This window comes from Loxodonta africana, chromosome 1 (assembly GCF_030014295.1).
Source record: "Loxodonta africana isolate mLoxAfr1 chromosome 1, mLoxAfr1.hap2, whole genome shotgun sequence".
Taxonomy (NCBI): Eukaryota; Metazoa; Chordata; class Mammalia; order Proboscidea; family Elephantidae; genus Loxodonta; species Loxodonta africana.
In genome coordinates this window covers 128,779,243-128,804,627 of record NC_087342.1, presented here as the reverse complement: position 1 = coordinate 128,804,627, position 25,385 = coordinate 128,779,243, and positions in this window count along the sequence as shown.

Below are 25,385 nucleotides of genomic sequence, written 5' to 3'. Positions count from 1 at the left end.
CATGGGAATTGTTTTTATTTATATGAGGTTCCCAAAAGGAAATCATGTAGGAAAAGGATGCAACTTAGATACCCAGGTCAGAGCCTTTGTTCCATCAATCACCTTGAACCAAATTATTTTAACTACTTCTGATTAATAAAGTTTTAGCTTGAATTGGACCCCTTCAACTATATCTTCACTGACTACAAATCGCCCACAAATTCTCCTTTTAGTTCTAAATCCCTAGATCTTAAAAAATTATGTATATAATTTTCATAAATTATTTTATACCATTACATATGTTTTTGTGGATACATTCAATGTTCCCATTTATACTGTAATCTTTATTTAGTAGACAGCCTTTAAACTGTACCCTTTGTTTATCCATCACTCATCAGGGTGTATTATATGAAGTTGGAACTCGGTAACTGTTTGCTGATCAAACACACGTATTTTAATTCTAATAGGTGTAGTGTGTGGCATGTGCCCTTCCCAAATCCCCTGGAAGAGGTAGCTCTATCACATTAGCCTCTCTCTAGACACACATCATTACACCCAACCCATTGACAAATAACCCATAGGCTTCCATTAACCTATGCTCCCATGAGTCTGTCAGTTTATTGTACCGTGGGGCTTTGTGTTGCTGTGATGCTGGAAGCTATGCCACCAGTATTCAAATACCAGCAGGGTCACCCATGGTGGACAGGTTTCAGCTAAGCTTCCAAACTAAGACAGACTAGGAAGAAGGACCTGGCAGACCACTTCTGAAAAAAATTAGCCAGTGAAAACCTTAGGACTAGCAGTGGAACATTGTCTGATATAGCACCAGTAGATAAGCCCCTCAGGTTGGAAGGCACTCAAAATACAACCAGGGAAGAGCTGCCTCCTCAAAGTGTAGCTGACCTTAATGACGTATATGGAGTCAAGCTTTTGGGACCTTTGTTCATTGATGTGCCATGAATCAAAATGGGAAGAAACAGCTACAAACATGCATTAATAATCAGAATGAGGAATGTACAAGGTATGAAACTTGGAAAATTGGAAATAATCAAAAATGAAATGGAACACATAAATATCAATATCCTAGGTATTAGTAAGCTGAAATGGACTGTATTGGCCATTCTGAATCAGACAATCATGCTCTACTGTATGCCAGGAATGACAACTTCAAGAAGAATGGCATTGCATTCATTGTCAAAAATAACAATTCAAGATCCATCCTGAAGTACAGTGCTGTCAGTGAAAGGATAATATTCATATGCTTACAAGGAAGACCAGTTAATACGACTGTTATTCAAATTTTGCTGAAGATAATTCAAAAAGCGGCTGCAGCAGTATATTGGCAGGAAACTTCCAGAGACTCAAGCCCAATTCAGAAAAGCACGTGGAACCAGGGATATCACTGCTGATATCAGACAGATCCTGGCTGAAGGCAGAGAATACCAGAAAGATGTTTACCTGTGTTTTATTGACTATGCAAAGGTATTTGACGGTGTGGATCATAGCAAATTATGGATAACATTGTGGAGAATGAATTCCAGAACACCTAACTGTACTCATAAGGAACCTGTACATAGATCAAGAGGCAGTCATTCAAACAGAACAAGGGCATACTGCATGGTATAAGGTCAGGAAAGGTGTGTATTAAGGTTGTTTCCTTTCACCATACCTATTCAATCTGTATGCTGAGCAAATAACTCGAGAAGCTGGACTACAAGAAGAAGGACGAGGCATCAGGATGCCATATAAGAAGATGAACCCACCAGATTTGGACTATGGATAGTTTTAAAACTAGCAACACAAAGAGGCTTATCCTCAGTGGTGGGTTGTGGATGGGCCAGACAAGTCATAATGAAAAATCAGGGCCGCTGTTCTCTTGCCTCAAAAGTAAGATACCTAAGCAGAGGGAGCTAGTTGAGAGAAAAAGGATGACATTGACATGAAATACCAAGAGATCTCAGAGAAATGGTCTGCCTTATCAGGCAGTTCTACTCTGTCCTATAGCGTCGCTACAAGTCGGAATCGACTCGATGGCAGTGGGTTTTTTTTTTTTTTTTTTTTATGTACTGGAGGCTTTCGAGGAAGAGTTTCAGTTACAAAACCTCACCTGTATTTCATTTCTGCCTGAGGGAATGGAGAACAAATGGGGGTATTCTACATGTAATTAAGAAAACAATGCCTTCAAGTGATTTTGATAAGCTGATCTTAGATAAATTCCTCCTACAATTTGCAGATCATTACTAAAATATAGATTGCTACACTATATAACAGTTGATGTGATTCCTAGATCTAATTACATAATTCATCAGAGTAGATAAATAACAAAGGGCAGCTTGACTTCCTTAGTAAAAACATAGAATACAAGTTCAAAATAGACATATCCAAAGACTTCCTTTGCAAATCTATTTTAACTTGACAATTGTGACTTTAAACTTAATTTTATATGTTGTTGTTATGTGCTGTCCAGTGGAGTCCAACTCATAGTGAACTTATAGGACAGAGTAAAACTGCCCCATACTGTTTCCTAAGCTGAAATATTTGTGTGAGCAGATCTTCAGGTCTTTTCTCCCACGTAGTGACTGGTGGATTCAAACTGCCTACCTTTTGGTTGGCAGCCGAGTGCTCAACCATCGTGCCACCAGTGCTCCTTAATTTCTATATACCACATCAAATTCTAAAAGTCAGTTCAATAAAGAGGAACCAAAATACATTTAAAGACAGAATCACGTACCTGCAAAGTTATTAATAATGGATATCTTCTACTTTTTTTTTTTTCTACTTACATCTGAACAGCCAAATGATCACTTATGCTTTGAGTAGCTTCTGGAGTACAGTTTGAACTCTGAATACTCCAAATTAAAAACATAAGATCCATTAAAATCCTAAGTTTTTTTTAAGAATTTAATCCTCCTATTTGACTTGACAGCATTATAACAACTGCTCAATCATTCTGTGAACCAGTTTGTTGCCAAACCTAAGCGTTCCTGATTCAATCACATTTAGATGATCAACATGTTCTTTCCTAAAAGCCATATGATGAATTGCTATTAAAAAATTCTAATGTTGTTAACACAATAGTAAGAGAAGTGTCTAAACCGCTCAAATTTAGTTTAAATTTCAAGCAGCATTTCCAACATTTGTATTCAAGGTAATGTTCAGTTTTTAAAAGTCTCACCACTGGCCAGAATGTGTCAAGAAGAGCCATTTCAAGTGATAAAATGTTCCATTTAATTCTGTAAATACTTATTGGGCAATTACAATGTGCAAGCCTCTGTGTTAGACACAGTAAAGACAAAAGATGAAAAAGACAAGGTCTCTGCCCCATATTCTGTAAAGAAAATGTAAGCAATAATACAAGCTTGCAGTTGTTATCTTCAGAATTAGCCACAGACATCTCTGAATTACTATTATGGTTTTCAGGGTATAAGCCGTATTTTCCAAAACTGTGATTATCTTTTGTTTCTGGAAGAAAAGTATATCATAGGTACAAGTTCAATAAGATAATTTGACTTTTTTTTTTTTTTTTTTAAAGAAATCTATGATAGTATTGTTATAAAAGCCATCAACTCTAGAAGGCAGGGATTCTTGCTTGTGTATCCATATCCTCCAAGGCATGTTTTTTCTTTTTGTAAAGTAGTATCCTAAGAAATGAAAAGTCATTTATCATCAATATGAAGGGAATACTAAGAATGGCTAAAAAAATAAAATTTTTTATTTTTATTTTTTATTTTAAGAATGGCTACTGAGGGCTAATTGAAGAGGATCACCTTAGCTAAGAATGGCTACTGAGGGCTAATTGAAGAGGATCACCTTAGCTACTGTGACCGTTTTGAGGGAGAAAAGGGAACTGATGTTGATTTCAATGAAGAAAAAGAGGAAAGTAGTAGAGAAATAGAAATCCTCCATAGAAGAGGAATATTCTTTTGTTTTCCTGCTCTAACAAATTGTAATCCTCTAATTCAAAGAACTGTGTTTATTTCTACTGCTAAGGGATGGCAAGTTGGGGTTCAGCAAAGTAGAGGTAAGATATGGTATCATGACCTCTGTGTTGAGTTTGATTTTCAGCCTTCCTTAAGATCCCAAAACACCAAACCCATTGCAATTGAGTCAATTCCGACTCATAGCAACCCTATAGGACAGAGGAGAACTGCCTCATAGGGTTTCCAAGCACCTGCTCGTGAATTCAAACTGCCTACCTTTTGGTTAACAGCCAAACTCTTAACCAGTGTGCCACCAGGGCTCCCAGCCTTCCTTATTTGGGCAAAAATACACAGAGAATTCTAAAAAAAGCATTAAGAGAACCAAATTTGTACAAAAATGAGCAATACTCACACCTTTACAAGGTTTGTGTGTGTGTGTGTGCTACATTCATTTTTTACATAACCCTGATCTTCATTTTAATATAAAATATTGTCTTCAAGAAGACAAAAAAAAAAAAAAAAAAACTAAGTCAAAAACATCCTGGAGATTTTGGTATATTTCCATCTCAACTAAAAATAGATATTATATGAAATATTTCTTTCCTTCTGTAGATTAACTTAATATTCCATGTCAGTATGACTTTTTTATTTAGTATCTAACACAAAATATCTTTCTATAATATAACCCCTTCCTTTTTTTATTTCCTATTATTTTAGAAGATGTTCAAATCAAAGGCAAATGTTACATTTTGTAGCAAAGCATCTAAAAGGAGTGGCACAAGCACGATAAAGATGATACACTGATCAAAATTTTCTTAGATACAATAATTCTAAAGAAATTATGATTAAATAAAATTTAAAATTCAAACCGTATAGGTAGAATAATACATTGTGATCAAGTAATGTTTATTCTAGCAGAGCAAAGATGGCTCAATTTAGGAAATACAACAACATAAATTTTTAAATGAGCAAATGAAAGTGTATAAAACTGTATTATTATACACCAGGTGTTGAAAAATTATTCAAAAAAAACTTAGTAGCCATACCTAAATTTAATTTCAAGTACACAAGAAATAAAAAGAAACAAATATGTTAAAACATACCCTTCTGACCAAAATCAGTCTTTTAATTGATAAGATAATAATATTACAACTATTAAAATCATACTATTAAAATCATCTAAGAGACAGAGAAGCCTGTTACTTAGATGATTATTTAATTAAATTCTCACTAAGCTGATTAAAAATGTAGTTTAAGTTCTGGGAAAGAAGAGAGAAAACGTTTTGCTTATACATGATGGTATTATGTACCAACAAACCTCAATAAACCTCGAGAGACTCATCTTTAAAAAGTACAACATAAAATAATTTGATAAAATTAATACTAGATAAATGTATTACTGGATTTGTAAACCAGTTGAAATTCTATGGTATTTTAATATACTGTACTTTTATGCAAATAACACACACTTCTGTTTGTTTGCCAACAACTCCCTCTCCCCTACAAGTTGTTTTTGTAAGTGTACTATGCTAATTTTTTTTACAGTGACAAGTAAAAAAAAATTGGCATAGTGGCACTTACAGTAAATAACAACTGGGAGGGAGGGAGCAGTTGACAAACATAAACAGAAGGTCCACGTTATTTGCATAAAAATATGGTAACATTATTTTGATTTTTTAAAATTTTAATTACTAAGTTTTCTTTTTCTATCATTCAACAATATCTCAGATATACCCTACATTTTTTCTGATTATTTTCACGTATAAGTACATCTAACCATACCAACGAGTCTTAAGACCTCATCCTCACATACAGTTTAGTCTCTATTTCCTCCTCTAGTTGAGATTGAAAAAGCAGGCTCTGCTTCTATTCCCACTTTCCTTATTCAGTTTTCAGGTCCTCTAGTGGGTTTGGGTTTAGGTGAGAAACTGGGAGGAAGGAATAGAAAAGGAGGTGGGGGATATTTACAGAACTGGCTACCTGTAGTAGAACCTCTTTTTGTTGTCACTGCCTCTCTAGATAGTAGTCCCTGGGTGGCACTAAGTTAGCACAGTTAAGCACTTGACTACTAACTGAAAGACTGGTACAGCAAACCTACCCAGAGGCACCTCATAAGAAAGGCTTGGTAGTCTGTTTTTGAAAGGTCACCATCTTTAAAACCCTATGGAGCAGTTCTACCCCGCACACATGGGGTGACTGTGTGTTGGAATTCACTTGAGAGCAACTGTTGTTTGTTTTTGCCTCTCTAAATAACAATGACTGGCTCCATATACCTTCTTTAGAGAAGTTGTACAAATCGTGAAGGCACATGTGTAAACTCCTCAGGGGGCCATGGCCATTCAGGACTCTCATCACTTTGTAGTTACTTAACTGGCTCTTTCAGTTCATTTCCCTCAGCTCCTGTCCCCAGCAGTATGCACCGTAGTTATTTGCTGCTGATTTACCCTTGCCCACAAGGTAGCCATCTTGAGTAGGGTACAAACCAGTTGGCAAGTGAGCTGATTTTCATGATACCCATTTGGTCTACAGGGAACAATCACTTCTCTACTACAATAAATGATGGGAATACTGGCTGCTTTCTCTCTTAAACTCTTTCTACTCAACGGTTTCTCTCCAAGTCATTTTGAATTCTCTTGTTAAAACAGGCATTTAGGACTGATCAGAAAGTCTTTATATGTTTAATTGGGGACTGTAGCACTAATCTCCCTTTCTTGACTCATATTTCAATGAAGCATCAGTGATATTCTTGGAGTATTCTTATTTGGCTAGGAAACCACCATAGTGCAAAAATCATAGCAGTAAGCACAAGGGGAGTTGAAGGCTGGGGGAAACAGAATGAGTACAAATACTTTTAATAAACTCAGAAGAGGGTGGCCTGCAAATATTAGGGGTCTCTTCAGAAGAAGGTACTTGTATCTTTGATTTCAGTTTTGTGTTCTAGTAGTCACTTTTCAGAAACAAGAAAATAACATGAACATATTATGTAGTGTAAGCGTTCAACTTTATACTAGTAACACTTAGAAATAATGTTAGTCCCATCTATAAAAACGTATACTATCTGGTAAAAATATACAGAAAAGTTAGAGGTGCTGTACACATAAAACTGTAAAAATATTAAGGTACTCAAGGATTCATGCCTATGTGGAGAGCAATGCAATTTTCCTAGATTTGAAGACTTAATATAAAAAATCAAACCTTTTATATTAATGTAGAAATTTGCTGATTTTCCAATCATAATTCCAAATTGATTTCTTGGAATTGGTAAAAAATGATTCATAACTTAAAAAGAAGGAATACATTTCTGAGAATTTTCTATGAATTTAAAAAAATAAATAATTTAGAAAAAAATTAAGAAGAATGTATATAACTGGTTTCAGTGAAGGCGTGGTTAAAGAAGACAGAAAATACAGAAATCATAAAAGAAAATACTGTCAATTATATTTTCCATATGGAAGAAGACCAAAACACATCTGCAGATAAATTATACGCCAAAGGAAATGATTACAATATATAAAATCTATTAAGTGTTAGTATCACAGAATAAAAAGACTTCCACACACAAAAAAAACTGTTAAATAGAAATGTAGGAAAAAAGTTAAACAAGCAATTCTTATTAGAAGCAAAAGGATAAATTAAAAAGTTAACGTTGCTTCATTTATAATATGAAAACAATGTTTTACCTTGTTTTTTTATATATTGTATTCTTAGTGAGAGTATACGCAACAAAACAGGTTCCCATTCAACAATTTTTACACATAACGTTCAGTGACATATGTAACATTCTTTATATTGTTTCAATATTCTTATTATTTCTACTCTATTTTTTCCATTCCCACTTATCTAGTCTCATTCCCTCCCAACCTTCTCACCTATGCTTTAGAGTAATTGTTGACTGTTTAGTCTCATATAGATAATTTTTCAAAATAGTGTAGTACTCAAAGGAGATATTCTTTACTTTATCAGCTAACCTGCTATTTAGTTGACTCGAGGGAATAGTTTGGGTTCAAATTTTAAAGAGCATATCAGGGCAATAGTCTCAGGAATTCCTCTAGTCTTCAAAGGTCCAGTATATCTGGATTTCTTTTAGAATTTAACGTTCTGGTCCACTTTTTTGTCCCTTTCTGTCAGGGAACACCTATTATGGCCCTGATCAGAAAGTTGGTAGTGGTAGTGGGGCACCTGCTATCAGAGTAGAACTAGTTCTCCTGCTTTCAGGGTAGAGGAGGCTGTGGTTCATGTAGACAGTCTTATAGAGCAGTTACTTCTTTGAATCTTGGGTTTCCTTCTTTCTCTTTTGCTCTAGACCAGTAGAGACCAATAGTTCATCTTTAATGGTCACCCACAAACTTTTAAGACCCCAGACACTATTGATCAAACTAGGGTGTAGAAAATAAACTTTATGAACTGTATTACTCCAGTTAACCAAGTTATTTCATGAAACTATGACCTAAAATCTTCAAATCAAGAAAGTTACATGAGTTGATTGATGATGTCTAAGAAGTATCAGTTTCTGTGACCCCTGTTTTATTATATATATATATGTTGTTATTGTTACAGTTGTTGTTGTTACTTTGTGTTTAAAAATTATTCCACTCAAACCATACTTTATTTTTATCTTATATAAATCAATGCATGAAAAAAACATTGCCATAGAGTCCATTCTGACTCATAGCAACCGTATAGGACAGAGTAGAACTGCCCTTTAGTATTTTCAAGGAGTGGTTGGTGGATTCCAACTGCCGACCTTTTGATTAGCAGCTGAGCTCTTAACCACAGCATCACCGATGAAGAAAAGCTTGTAAATAATTTTTCTTACTCTAAGAATATAGGCACAATTTATAATACTAGGTAGATTACAGGCACGATTTGTAATACTAGGTAGATTAATTTTAACAAGATCAGCAAAGTCATTGTTAGTGGGAATAATATAACAAGATTTCTGAATAATTCATTTTCTCTAAAAATCTTCAATTCATACATATAATTTTATTTATCAAACATGTAAATACTACATGTATACACTAATCATAATTTCAAAATTAAGAATTGTGTTCCATCATTTATTACATTAAATCCATTGTATTTAAAGTGGTAAGTAGTGCAAGCTTGCACAAGCATTAGATATTTATTCACCTAAATATGTTTGAATATTTTATTAAGGAGTGTTATCTTACATAGAAATAGAAAACATGTGCTAAATTGCTAAATAACCTGATTCAAGATTGGATGAAAATGTAATTGAAACTATAGGATAAAATTTTGTATTGTGCCTATTGAGCTATTTTTATTGGAAAAAATGAACTACATCTGGACAACTGGACTCTTTCACAGTAGAGTTCTTCCAAACAAACTGCCTAGGAATCTCAATTCTTGGTGAGATGTGAAATGTACATTGGTAAAATTAAAACAGAAATTTTACTCTATTTGTTTAGTGCTATTATATGAAAGATTTTAAATTTATCTGTTATATTTAACCAAATGGCCTTTGGTCAGCAATCCATTTTCCAAAAGTTTATGAAATAACCTTTTCCTTACATTTAGACATTGTTAATATTTTAGGCTTTTTTGAGCCTCAACTATGTTACGGTATTCATCTAGTAAATATTTGCCATCTAAAGCAGTATGATATACGTTTTTGACTCTGGGCAAGCTACTTATCCATTCAGGGCCTCATTTTCCTCATTTGTGGTGACTAGTGAGAAGCCCAAGGTTGTGTTTGGAAGTTCAGTGAAATAACGTAGTACTCAGACATAGCAGCATCTCATTAATTCCAATTTTGTTTCCACATTGCCTACAGATTCATTTTATATAGTTACTTAAATTACAGAGATATATAATACAATTATATACCAAGTTTATATTCGTATAAAAATTACAGTTATAGTAACAAAGTTGAAAAAAACAGCATCTTTCTTAAAATAAAAAAAATTATATTTGTGCCCATAACAAAATATAATTTTATTTATTACATTAAAATTTAAAAAATTGATTACGTGACTAATGTCCTGTGTTTGTCCATATGGGTAGAGCTGGAGAATTTTCCAAATTATCCATTACATGGGGGGATATAAAGCTACCTGTAGACTTAGTCACACTTAGGATGGAGTAAACTTCTATCAGGGTTAGTCATTACTCGCTCTGCATCAGATGGTAATTACTGACAATAATTGCTCACAGTTGTTTAATACTTTATATACTAGCTTCATGCTGTACAGAATACTTTTTATGCATTATGGCACCTAATCTTCTAAAATCCTTTGAATTAAGCATTGTTATCTTCATTTCAAAGATGAGAGAACAGAAGCTTAACAAGTAAAAGTGATTTGCCCTACATCTCATAGCTATTAACTGATTGAGTCAGAATTCAAACAAAAACAATATGACCCAGATCCTGTGCTCTTAACCACTGTGCCAAACTGCTGCTGAACTGACATGACAATAGTAAGTTTGAAGTTGCTTATTAGAACTTATCACTAAATTAGATACTCTACTGATTTTAAATGCTTGGCCATGGGAGATACAAAAATTTAGGGAAGACAAGAAAAAAAAAGTGCAATATTTTAAATAATTCTAGACATATTAAGAAGACTAAATTAATTCATAATCTACAACCATAAAACATCATGGAAGTCAAATATAGAAGTAAGATAAGACTATTGTTGCTGTTTGTTCGTTTTGAAAAGACAAATAGTAGATAACTGTTTTAGGCTTATACAAATGTGACAACGCAAATATCTATTTTTTAAAAAAATTCAAATTGTGTATGGAGGAGTTGGCTCTTCAACCACCTACCTTATACTTCCTCTGTAAATATATTAATCTCACAAATCTCTCCTAGCAGTTTTTACAGAAAAATAGAAATGCTGATCAGCCAGTTATAAAGTGAAAGTGACTGAGATGATAAAGTATATTTCATCCTCAAAATTGCCCTAAGTTAGTGAAGTGAAGGACAACTAATTCTAATTTTCAACTGGGAGCAGTTAAAGAGATGTTTTTAGAGAGAAGACAAAAGACTGTTCTAGTAGTAGAATTTTCATGTGTGTGTGTGCGTGGATTTTATGAAAACAAATATATTTAAAATATTAATACTTGTGGGTATATAAATTGGTAATAGCAGTATCTCAAGCACAGTACTCACTCTTGAGATTTTAAAGGGATTCAGCACATCTCATTTTGTTATGTTCAGAAACTGTCTAAAATTTTAGGGATTTCCCTAGGCCTGATCAGTCCCAGTTGATTTTGAAGTGTTAATTACATTCAACAAAAGTTTTCTTTGATTTTGGAGGTACCCTACAAACTATTGTAGTAGTAAGTTAATTTCATGTCAAACAAGATAAATGGCTTTAAGCAACTCTAGCAAAGGCTATGGTAAAAATTACATTGTCCTTCTTCCCACCATCTGGCTATAACTTTCGTCATCCTTTGAAACAAAGGGCCAATAAGTTTTCTTTCTTAATTAAAGAAAACCATGTATTTTGTGAAGCCTTTAAAGTAACCTGGTATTCAAGAATAATACAAATTGTAGCCCTTCTCAGAACAATTTCAAAAGCATATCAGAATCACAGAAATCATGTGCAATGGAAGTAAAGGATTTAGAGTTATATAGTTTAGAATGAGGCACTTGACAACTGGAGTTTAAATCAAATGGATTGCGCAAATGTAAAAGCTATCCTGCAGAGAATTGCAATAATAAAGTTATATATTAGTTCACAAAGTTATGAGTAGAGATCTAAACTAATTCTCTTCTATTGCTGTCTTAGTTGATCAATGGGGTTTGGTGTAAAATGCTCTAGCTAGATGATGATAAAGCTATTATTCTTTAACCTATTATTGTTATGCAGCAACCAGGAATAGAACTATCTCAACATAATATTTTGGGTAACATCAAATTTAAAGAGATGGACTATTGTTTTATCATAGAATTTATTTAAAATAATGAGATTAAATTTAAAATTTATGTCAACAACAAGCCAAATGTTCTGAAAAGCTTACGTCTTATTTTGGTGGTTTTACTACATTATACCTATTATTGGAACTCAGGAAGGAAAGATTAAATATTCTGTAAAACACATATTTCTTCTCCTTTCTTCCTTTTTTTCCCCCTTGTTTCTTTCTTTCTTTTTGCATGTGGAATATTTAAAATGATTTTCATTACATTTAAGAGTTTTTATTTCAATCACTTGCTTGGTGTCTTCAGAATATCAAATTTATCTGTGATCAATGTAGTATCTACTTGACTCACTAATATTTTCTCACTGTCTAGAATAATATCTGAAACAATATATATTTGTTAAATAAAAAATGACTGTTAATAAAAGAATAATGAATATTAATATTAGGTGGAAATTGTTAATGGTTCACTCAAGAAAATTACCAAGGGTATAGGAGGAGATAAACATAAGAAAAAAATACTACTCACATTAATGTGAGTAATATAATCACATAATTATTATCAATAATTTGTCATGTGAAGGTCTATCAAATTTAAAATATTTGAAGAGCTGAGAAAATATTTTTTTGAAATATGATCAGTAAGGAAAGAAAAAGTCTATTAGCGAGAAAGGCATGAAGAAATTCTATGGTTCAGTCTCCTTACATTTAGTAAAGACAAAGATTTTGCATTGTAGGCACCTGAAGCCTAAGATTTTTCATGAACTATCCAAAGACTCATTGACACATGATCACACTAAGTGATAAAAGAAAACACAAAACATCTCACCCTGTCCATTTTGTGAACTAATTCTTTAGAAAATTTTCATAATTAACAACTAAGAAAGTTACAATCATAGTTCAGTTCTAACTCAATATGAATGGCAATCTAGGTAAGTTAGATTAAAAAAATACACCTTGGGGATTCCCTCAAACTTGAAAGCCTAAAGGAGAACCCAATTTAAGTGCTGCTTAAAATATATATATATATATATTTTAATTTAATAATATTCTATATTTGGTTTTAATTAGTAAACTTAAAAAATCAAGAATTATCCACATCACTGAGCTGGTAAATTCTGAAGCTGGCTTAAATGATCAATAGAAATTATGGATGTGAATTTAACTGTATAGAGTTTTTTGGGATGTAGTGGGAAGGTGCTTTACGTTCAAATATGAAATAATGATTAAGAATCTTCTCTTCTACAGAACCAGCTCCAGCCAAGCATATGGGATCCACAGCCTTTGGCTTACATCCTTACAGGGAACAAGGTGGCTATTATAATGCAAAGGAAATTTTGATAGACATGTGATGGTAATTGTTTTAGTGGAGGAGTGGAAAGACAAGATTTCAGGGTCTGATACCTCTCTACCTATTCAACAGAGACTTCACTGATCCACAGTGGGGAATTGAGGGCTGAAGCTCCACCCAAACTACCTAGCCACCTGCTAAAGGGGTCTGAGGATAGTGACACCTACCAATCTTTAGAGGTACAGGAATTGGTTGCCTAAGATACAGCTGCAGAGCCCACCCACCAAAGTGCTTTAGGGATAGAGACACACCTACCTCACTGGCATGTGAAGTAAGGCTGTCAGCATCCTGCCCTTCTCAGAGTGTGACCCCCTGCCATTACTAGAATCTGGTGCATACAACTATCATGTCTACTCCTCTAAGTTAATAGGTGGCAGCTTACACCACACACTTGGTGACCCACAATCAGTACACCTAAGCTGATTCTATTCAAGAATAGTGAATAGACTCTTAGGCTTATATACCTGGTAACAGCTCAAGCCAGCTGGTAATAGGACATAAGTGATTCAAAGGCTATGGCAATCAAGACAGCACAATCTAGTAGCCCATCTGGGTATATTGAAACAAAACAAAACAAGCAGAAAAGACTCAGTGAGCAAATACAAAATAAATCATTACAATATCTTATAGATGGCTCGGAGACAACAGTCGATATCAAATTGCATAAAGAAGCAGACCATGATTGCTTGAACAAATTCCCAAATTAAAGAATTAAAAACTTTCCCAAATGAAGATACAATCCTGGAAATGCCAGATGAAGAATTTTAAAAATAATATACAGAATGCTTCAAGACATCAGGGATGACCTCAGAAATGAAATAAGGCAATCAGCAGTAAAAGCCAAGGAACACACTGATAAAGCAGTTGAAGAAATCAAAAAGATTATTCAAGAACGTAGTGGAAAATTAATAAGCTGCAAGAATCCATAGAGTGACAGCATTCAGAAATCCAAAAGATTAACAGTACAATTACAGAATTAGACAACTCAATAGGAAGTCAGAGGAGCAGAATTGAAGAATTGGAATGCAGGGTGGGGGAGTAGGAGGATAAGGCAATTAATACCAGTAGAGTTGAAGAAAAATCAGATAAAAGAATTAAAAAAAAATTAAGAAACCCTAAGAATCATGTGGGACTCTATCAAGAAGAATAACTTGAGTGATTGGAACTCCAGAACGGGGGGCATAAAAGAAAATATAGAGAGAATAGTTGAAGATCTATTGGCAGAAAACTTCCCTGGCATCTTGAAAGACGAAAGGATATCTATCCAATATGCTCATCGAACCCCATACAAGATTCATCCAAAAGAAAATCACCAAGGCATATTGTCATCAAACTTGCCAAAATGAAAGATAAACAGATAATTTTAAAAGCACCCAGGGATAAAAGAAAAGTCACCTACAAAGGAGAATCAATAAGAATAAGTTCAGACTACTTGGCAGAAACCATGCAAGCAAGAAGGCAATGGGATGACATACATGGAGCACTGAAGGAGAAAAACTGCCAGCCAAGAATCATATACCCAGCAAAACTCTCTCTCAAACATGAAGGTGAAATTAAAACATTTACAGATAAACACAAGCTTCGAGAATTTGCAAAAACCAAACCAAAGCTACAAGAATTGCTAAAGGAAATTCTTTGGTCGGAAAATCAATAATATCAGCTACTGACACAACACAAGGTCACAGAACAGAACATCCCAATATCAACTCAAATAGGGAAATCACAAAAACAAAATAAGATTAATTTAAAGAAAAAAAATGCTCAAAACAGAGAATCATTGAGGTCATTATGTAAAAGATTACAATAATAAAAAAAAAAAAGGTACTAAATACAGGAGGCATAGATCTTCCATATGGAGAGGAAAACAAGGCGATATAGGACAATACAAATTAGGTTTTTACTTAGAAAAATAGGGATAAATATTAAAGTAACCACAAAGAGGTCTAACAATTTCATACTTCAAAATAAAAACCAAGAAAATCTTAACAACTCAGCAAAAATGAATTCAACTACTATGAAAATGAGGAACACACAATTTGCAAAGAAAAACTTCTCAGCACAAAAAAGTAAGTAGAAAAATGAAATTGCTAACAACACACAAAAAGGCATCAAAATGACAGCACTAAACACATACTTATCTATAATTACACTGAATGTAAATGGACTAAATGTGCCAATCTCAGACTGGATAAAAAACATGATCCGTCTATATGCTGCCTACAAGAGACACACCTTAGACTTAGAGACACAAACAAACTAAAACTCAAAGGATGGAAAAAAAATATATCAAGCAAACAACAAGCAAAAAAGAGCAGGAGTGGCAATATTAATTTCTGACAAATTAGACTTCGAAGTTAAATCCACCACAAAGAAAAAAGAAGGACACTACATAATGATTAAATGGGCAATTGACCAGGAAGATATAACCATATTAAATATTTATGCGCCCAATGACAGGGCTGCAATATACATAAAGCAAACTTCAACAGAATTGAAAAGTGAGATAGACACCTCCACAATTATAGTAGGAGACTTCAACACACCACTTTCGGAGGACAGGACTTCCAGTAAGAAGCTCAATAGAGACACAGAAGATCTAATTGCTACAATCCACCAACTTGACCTCATAGACTTATACAGAACACTCCACCCAACAGCTACAAAGTACACTTTTTTTGTAGTTGCACACAGAACATTCTCTAGAATAGAACACATATTAGGTCATAAAACAAACCTTTGCAGAATCCAAAACATCGAAATATTACAAAGCATCTTCTCAGACCACAAGGCCATAAAAGTGGAAATCAATAACAGAAACATCAGGGAAAAGAAATCAAATTCTTGGAAACTGAACAATACCCTGCTCCAAAAAGACTGGGCTATAGAAGACATTAAGGAGGGAATAAAGAAATTCATAGAATGCAATGAGAATGAAAACGCTTCCTACCAAAACCTCTGGGACACAGCAAAAGCAGTGCTCAGAGGTCAATTTATACTGATAAATGCACACTTACATAAAGAAGAAAGAGCCAAAATCAGAGAACTGTCCCTACAACTTGAACAAATAGAGAGTGAGCAACAAAAGAATCCATCAAGGCACCAGAAGAAAACAAATAATAAAAATTAGAGCAGAATTAAATGAATTAGAGAACAGAAAAACAATTGAAAGAATTAAGAAAGCCAAAAGCTGGTTCTTTGAAAAAATTAACGAAATTGACAAACCATTGGCCAGACTGGCTAAAGAAATACAGGATAGGAAAAAAAATAACCCGAATAAGAAATGAGATGGGCCATATCATAACAGATCCAACTGAAATTAAAAGAATCATATCAGATTACTATGAAAAATTGCACTCTAACAAATTTGCAAACCTAGAAGAAATGGATGAATTCCTAGAAACACTACCCACCTAAACTAACACAATCAGAAGTAGAACAACTAAATAGACCCATAACAAAAAAGAGATGGAAAAAGTAATCAAAACACTACCAACAACAACAACAAAAAGCTCTGGCCTGGATGGCTTCACTGCAGAGTTCTACCAAACTTTCAGAGAACAGCTAACATAACTACTGCTAAAGCTATTTCAAAGCATAGAAATAGATGGAATACTAACTAACTCATTCTATGAAGCCAGCACATCCCTGATACCAAAATCAGGTAAAGACACCACAAGAAAAGAAAATTATAGACCTATATCCCTCATGAACATAGATGCAAAAATCTCAACAAAATTCTAGCCAATAGAATTCAGCAAAATATATAAAAAAAATCCACCATGACCAAGTAGGATTTATACCAGGTATGCAAAGTTGGTTCAGTATTAGAAAAACCATTAAAGTAATCCACCATATAAATAAAACAAAAGACAAAAACTTCATGATCTTATCAGTTGATGCAGAAAAGGCATTTGACAAAGTCCAACACCCATTCATGATGAAAACTCTCAGCAAAATAGGAACAGAAGGAAAGTTTCTCAAAATAATAAAGGGCATTTGTACAAAGCCGACAGCCAACATCATCCTAAATGGAGAGAGCCTGAAAGCATTTCCCTTGAGAACGGGAACCAGACAAGGATGCCCTTTATCACCGCTCTTATTCAACATTGTGCTAGAGGTCCTAGCCAGAGCAATTAGGCTAGACAAAGAAATAAAGGGCATTCGGATTAGCAGGGAAGAAGTAAAATTGTCTCTTTGCAGATGACATGATTTTATACACAGAAAACCCTAAGGAATCCTCCAGAAAACTACTGAAACTAATAGAAGAGTTTGGCAGTCTCAGGTTACAAGATAAACAGACAAAAATCACTTGGATTCCTGTACATCAACAAAAAGAACATTGAAGAAGAAATCACTAAATCAATACCATTCACAGTAACCCCAAGAAGATAAAATACTTAGGAATAAATCTTACCAAAGATGTAAAAGACCTATACAAATAAAACTACAAAGTACTAGTGCAAGAAACTAAAAGGGACCTACATAAGTGGAAAAACATACCTTGCTCATGGATAGGAAGACTTAACATAGTAAAAATGTCTATTCTACCAAAAGCCATTTATATACACAATGCACTTCCGATCCAAATTCCAATGACATTTTTTGAAGTGATGGGGAAACAAATCACCAACTTCATATGGAAGGGAAAGAAGCCCCGGATAAGTAAAGCATTACTGAAAAAGAAGAACAAAGTGGGAGGCCTTACTCTACCTGATTTTAGAACCTATTATACAGCCGCAGTAGTCAAAACAGCCTGGTACTGGTACAGCAACAGGCACATATGCCAATGGAACAAAATTGAGAACCCAGATATAAACCCAACCACATATGAGCAGTTGATATTTGACAAAGCCCCCAAAACAGTTAAATGGGGAAAAGACAGTCTTTTTAAAAAATGGTGCTGGCATAACTTGATATCCATCTGCAAAAAATGAAACAGGACCCATACCTCACACCATGCACAAATACTAAATCCAAATGGATCCAAGACCTAAACACAAAGACTAAAACGATAAAGTTCATGGAAGAAAAAATAAGGGCAACGTTAGGAGCCCTAATACGAGGCATAAATAAAATACAAAACATTACTAAAAAATGACGAAGAGAAACCAGATAACTGGGAGCTCCTAAAAATCAAACACCTATGCTTATCTAAAGACTTTACCAAAAGAGTAAAAAGACCACCTACAGATGGGGAAAAATTTTTCAGCTATGACATCTGACCAGCGCCTGATCTCTAAAATCTGTAAGATTTTGTTAAAACTCAACCACAAAAAGACAAACAACCCAATTTAAAATTGGGCCAGGGGTATGAACAGGTACTTCAATAAAGAAGATATTCAGGCAGCTAACAGATACATGAGGAAATGCTGTCGATCATTGGCCATTAGAGAAATGCAAATTAAAACTACAATGACATTCCATCTCACTCCAACAAGGCTGTCATTAATCCAAAAAACACAAAATAATAAATGTTGGAGAGGCTGTGGAGAGATTGGAACACTTATACACTGCTAGTGGGAATGTTGAATGGTACAACCACTTTGGAAATCGATCTGGCGTTTCCTTTAAAAGCTAGAAATAGAACTACTGTACGACCCAGAAATCCCACTCCTCAGAATATAACAAAAAACAAAACAACCTGTTGCCGTCGAGTCAATTCTGATTCATAGCGACCCTATATGACAGGGTAGAACTGCTCCACAGAGTATCCTAGAGAAATAAGAGCCTTTACATGAACAGATATATGCACACCCATGTTTACTGCAGCACTGTTTACAACAGCAAAAAGCTGGAAGCAACCAAGGTGTCCATCAACAGATGAATGGATAAATAAATTATGGTATATTCACACAATGGAATACTAAATGGAATACTACACATAGATAAAGACCAATGATGAATCTGTGAAACATTTCATAACATGGAGGAACCTGGAAGGCATTATGCTGAGTGAAATTAGTCAGATGCAAAAGGACAAATATTGTATAAGATCAGTATTAGAAGATCTTGAGAAACAGTTTAATCTGAGAAGAACACATTCTTTTGTGGTTTTGAGAGGGGGGAGGGAGGGAGGGTGGGAGAGGATTATTTACTGATTAGATAGTAGATAAGAACTACTTTAGGTGAATGGAAGGACAACACTTAATACAGGGGAGGTCAGCACAACTGGACTGGACCAAAAGCAGTTTCCTGAATAAACTGAATACTTCAAAGGTCAGAGGAGCAAGGGCGGGGGTTTGGGGACTATGGCTTCAGGGGACTTTTAAGTCAATTGGCAAAATGAATTCCATCAAGTAAACATTCTGCAACCCACTTTGAAGTGTGGCTTCTGGGGTCTTAAATGCTAACAAGCGGGCATAAGATGCATCAATTGGTCTCAACCCACTGGGATCAAAGAAGAATGAAGAACACCAAGGTCACACGACAACTATGAGCCCAAGAGACAGAAAGGGCCACATGAACTAGAGACTACATCATCCTGAAACTGGGAGAACTAGACGGTGCCCAGCCACCACCAATGACTGCCCTGACAGGGAGCACAACAGAGAACCCCTGAGGGAGCAGGAGAACAGTGGGATGCAGACCCCAAATTCTCATAAAAAGACCAGACTTAATGGTCTGACTAAGACTAGAAGAATCCCTGCAATCATGGTCCCCAAACCTTCTTTTGGCCCAGGACAGGAACCATTTCCGAAGCCAACTCATCAGAAATGGATTGGACTGTGCAAGGTTTGGAGAGAGATGCTGATGAGGAGTGAGCTACTTGCGTCAGGTGGACACTTGAGACTATGTTGACATCTCCTGTCTGGAGGGGAGATGGGAGGGTAGAGGGGGTTAGAAACTGGCAAAATGGTCACGAAAGGAGAGACTGGAAGCAGGGAGCGGGCTGACTCATTAGGGGGAGAGTAAGTGGGAGTATGTAGTAAGGTGTATATAAGTTTGTATGTGAAAGACTGACTTGATTTATAAACTTTCACTTAAAGCACAATAAAAATTATTAAAAAAAAAAAGAATTTTCTTTTGAGCCTCTTTTACATTCTAGGAACTGTGTTTGTCCTACAACGGTGATAAAAAGAAATCTTTACTCTTATGGAATTTGCATTCTCATAGTTAGACCCCCAAATTAATACTGTGTAGTATAAAAAAAAAAAGTATAAGGAAGGAAAGCAAAAAGTACTTATATCACAAGAAATACCAACATAAACTAGATGCCTATGCTATGAGATGGAAGAGTTATAATGAATTTGCAAGAAAATCTTCTGAAGAAGTGTTCCAGTTAGATAATATGCATCACGTAACGAGAATCCCAAGGAAAGGTTATAATGAAACACTAAATCAAATAAAAGGACATCAGTGTGTTGAGAGATGAATTACTGTAAATATACAGGAATCTGTTCATTGAGAACCTTTTATGCCAGGTTCTGGACATTGGTTTCATTTCAAGAAAAAAAAAAAAAAGGAAGAAAAAAAAGAGGAAGCCATTAAATAGTTTATATATAAGCAGGCAAGTAAGTAATTTAAATGTTAATATATATTTTTTCATACTATCTGCAGAATGGTCTGGAGGGGACAAGATGATGTCTGGAAGAAGAACTAAGAAAATCTCCAAATATCCTTTGGAGGATGGTGACTTGAGTGAGAGTAAAGGCTACCAGATAGATAGAACAAGTGAATTCAAAGGGAATTAAGAATACAGAAATTGAGTCCCAGAATAATAACATGAGGAGCTCCATGGACTTTCTCTCCAGTGAAACAAACATATGTAGTGAAAATTACCAAGAGCAAACATTAAAATCTCTGAAGATTGTTCTAAGTAGATACAACAAATGAAGAAACATTCAAGAAAATATTCTAGAACTGAGTAAGAACAGTGAGGGTCTGTGGTATTTAAACCATAACCAACTCCCTTCTTTCCCCCTTCCATCTCTGCAACATTGAAACTCCACTCCAATAGTTACAGCCAAGAATACAGGGTTCCCTCTTCCTACTTCTTTCAGTCTCTGTATATGGTGTTCTATTTAGAGGGGCAGACCAGCGGGCAGCATTTCTCATCCTCTAAATGTTAGAAAAAAAAAAAAATACAAAGACTAAATTCAAGACATGTAGCACCAAAAGCTCAGAGCCTTCCATCTTCCATCCAGCCAACACTCATAGCGAAGCAGCTCTACTTCAGGTGGAGCACACTGAGAACACTGGATCTCATTACACTTACCCAAATTTGTTTGTAGGATAGAATTTCTATTTTGGGACTAGCATATGAGTACCAGAGTCTACTGCCACCACCTAGTGCCTTGCTCCTAAAGCAGGAATGCCACTCAGGGAGAGTTATGCCTCTGTTCTTACCACCAGCTCTAGAACTGTTGGTTCAGAGATTTTGCTTAGGCTGAGAGGGTCCCATCAAAAAACAATGGAGGTTTTGGTGGTAAGCAATTAAGAGAAAGTTGGTAGCTTCATGACAGACACAAGTTAACCATTGTTCAGCTGTTTTACCAGAGAGGACCAAGGAAAGAGATAGGTAACAAGAGCTCTTCTGAAGTTAGAACAAACCTCAAACAGTGAACTCAAACTGTATCCCTGTAATGGAGCCCAAATTTAATTGGATCAGACTGTGGAGCAATTTATGCCACAGGGTAATGTTGAAAACAACAAAGGAATCGGCTTTGAATTTAGTGAAACTTAACAGTTGCACTTGAGCATGGAAAGTGACAAATTGAAATGAGCCCTATTTTCCTCCAAAGACGACTGATTTTATGTGACTAAGGCTGTGCCCTCTTAGGAGCAGCATTAAACATTTCACACTGCAGAGGAATAGATGTCATTAAAATAGTCCAGTCATTCACTAAATAAATAAAAAAGCAAACAATAATAATATGACCTGGCTTGAGGCAATCATTATTCATAATTGTTAAAATATATTATCTATAATTCCCAGTTTTCAATAAAAGTTATGGGAAACGCAATGAAATGGAAAGAGAAGAAAGCAAGCAAAAGAAACTACATGTGAGAAATACTAGAGGTCAAATTAACAAGCATATTTCAAGGTATTTTCAAAAAACTAAGGAAAGTCATGATTAAAGAAGTAAAAAAGGTATGATAGCAATATTGCATCAGAGAATATCAATAAAAAAATAGAAATTATTTAGAAAAAGAACCAAGTGGAAATTCTGGAGGTGAAACGTAATTTAAATGAAAATTGACTAGAAGGTCTCAGCAGTAGAAGTGAAATGGTGGAAATAGAATTAGCAAATTTGAAGATAGATTAATAGAGATTTTGTAGTTTGAAGAACAGAGAGAAAAAATAATGTAGAAAATTTTATAATTTCAGAGCCCCATGTGTGTGTTAGAGTAGAAACATGCTGTATAGGATTTTTAATGACTCATTTTTCAGATATAAATCACTGGGCCTTTCTTCAGAGGCAACTCTGAGTGGACTTGAACAGCCAACCTTTCTGTTAACTGCAAGTGTGTCAACCATTTGCACTACCCAGGGACTCCAAATTAATAATAGTTCTTTCTTTTATTAACACTTTGAATCCCTGGCTCGTCAATTACCAGCTGTGTGACTGTGAAAACATTCTTCAGATTATTAGCCCTAATTATATTATTTGTAGAATAAAAGTAATTTAACCTATATCAGTTTTTGATATTAATTACAATAGTAATTTATAGAGTTTTCTTATGGTGAAGATGATAATTACTATTATACCGACTCAAGTTATGAACGCAAGTTTTGAAAAATGTAAAAAAGTTTTGAACCATATCAGACATTACCTTGATACCAAATGAAAGAAAATATGGGGGAACAAATGGATTATATAAAAAATCCCAGCATATAGTGTAAACAGTTGAAAACACAGTTCTTGTAATTGGATGTGTATTAAAGGAGTATTTTTTAAAACAGAATATAAAAAATGAGTTGTATGTGAATAACCAAACCAAAAACCAAACCCAGTGCTGTCGAGTCGATTCTGACTCATAGCAACCCTATGGGACAGAGTAGAACTGCCCCATAGAATTTCCAAGGAGCGCCTGGTGGATTCGAACTGCCGACCTTTTTGGTTAGCAGCTGTAGCTCTTAACCACTACACCACCAGGGTTTCCTGTTTATGAATACATTACAAAAATATAGGGAACATATTAATAACACATAATAAACTTTTAAATATACATGTATCACCCAGTACCGTCGAGTATAGTAGTTATAATTACTGCCTTTTAAACAATTAGATGAGCATTTTCCTTTTGCATTTACCAAATAGATTCAGTACAGATGATGAGAATTTATGATTCACAATAGTGGAGGAAGAATGGAAGGTTTAGGAAAGGCAGGTGGTCAAACAATTAATTTAAAATTCTTTAGGGTCAAATACATCTGGTATGAAAATTTAAAAATAAAGCACATTTCCTTGGAGTAGTGTTTTGTTTGCGATTAAGTTTTTTTTTTAAAGTGCTAGAAATGGAAGAAGAATTAATTTTAACTTAAAAAAAGAAAGCAGATAAGAAAGGTTGCAGTAATATGAATTTTAGTATAACGTTTATAAGTCAAGAGATTTATTAGTTAATAATATAATAAATAAGCTTAAAAAGTTTTGTGAGATTACCTGTTATCCTTTGTACCCCTAAACAGCAAGTGCTTCAAAGTGTCATAATATATCGATACCCTTGGAACTGCCATCAATGCACTAAAAAATTTAAGCGTTAAAAGCGGCAAACCTGGTTTATTGTATATTTATTCAGTTAACATTTTTTAACTTGCAAAGTGAGTAAATCAAGGATCAAATGATTTTAAAAATAAACTTGAATCAGAGAACAAGAATGCAATGCTGATTAATAGCTACCAAAAAAACTAATTTACAAAAGCCTAACTTAAAATCTTTATTAGAAAATTAAGCAAAATGTGTTCAAGGGCTAGAGAAGCAAACGGAATTTGCCTCTATTTTGTTCAAACATATTTGATGATGGAATATGCTAAAAAAATCCTATTTCTAATATAGCAAATAAGTTCCTATATTTTATTTATCTGTATAAATTAAATACATAACTATGAACATTAATTTAAAACAAAATATGGTTTGTTAAATGGCACTTAGAATGCCTATAAAATATTACCCAATACTATTTTACATTATTAGAATTTATATATGTTACTGAAGAGTTAATATGTCATTACACATATTGATTTTCTTATAATGTAAAACATAAAAACTTTGGTTTCATACAGTATCTTATTATTTAATGAGAAACCTACAATGTATTCTTTTAAACAAAACTTATGTAGTAAATACTAAGTTAATGTGCTTATTTGGGGTCAACTGTTAATCAGCCTCAACCTGCTAGAATATAAAACTGAATTTTGTAATAGGTTAAAAAATAGATATTGCAGTAAAAAGTAAGTTTATACACTTCATTGCCCACAAATGTTACAGAATAACATCTTATTCTATAGTCAGTTTAACTATAGAATAAGATACTGATTACATTAAGAGATTATAAATTAAAGACCTAAGAATAGCAATGGGAATTGACACCTGAAATTAGGACTAAGCATGACTCATTTGCTTACCTTTCAAGTTTTTTTTTTCAGTAAAACAAGTTTGAGAAGTTTGCTCCCATTTTTCTTTCTAGACAAGCAAGAGTTTGATCTCTGGGCTAGGCTGTAACAGCATTTATCTAAAATAGAGAACCAAGGATAACTAGATTCTGATTCCTGAACAAAGGCTCTCTTAAGAACCTAGGGAAGGTAGACAGCAATGAGGCCAATGAAGTAAACCAATGTCAAATACCTGAGCCAAATAGAATCAAAAGTAGTGAATAAGAAAAAGCTCCAACAACTGGCAAAAACAGAGTCTGGAAGAATCTCATAAAACAAAAATATCCTATTAAAGAAGGGAATTTTATAGAATGCCAACTGCCACCATCACTGGAATCTTTTTTTAATAGAAATTGTACACATTCATTAGTAGTATATTTGATTAACAAGTATATATATATATGAATGTCGACAATGTGCTCTGTGCTAGCCCTTATGATCAATGCTGACTATAGGAAATCAGATATGTTTTTGACCTCATAAGTCAGGTAATCTACTGGAGGAGTCACCTGACTGAATGATAATGTTTCACAAGCCTGATGGGAAATGCAAGGTGCTATAAAGCCATCAGATGCTAGCTGAAACATCGGTGGTTCAAAACCACCTGCCTCAGCCGGGAGAAAGATGGGGCAGTCTGCTTCCATAGAGATTT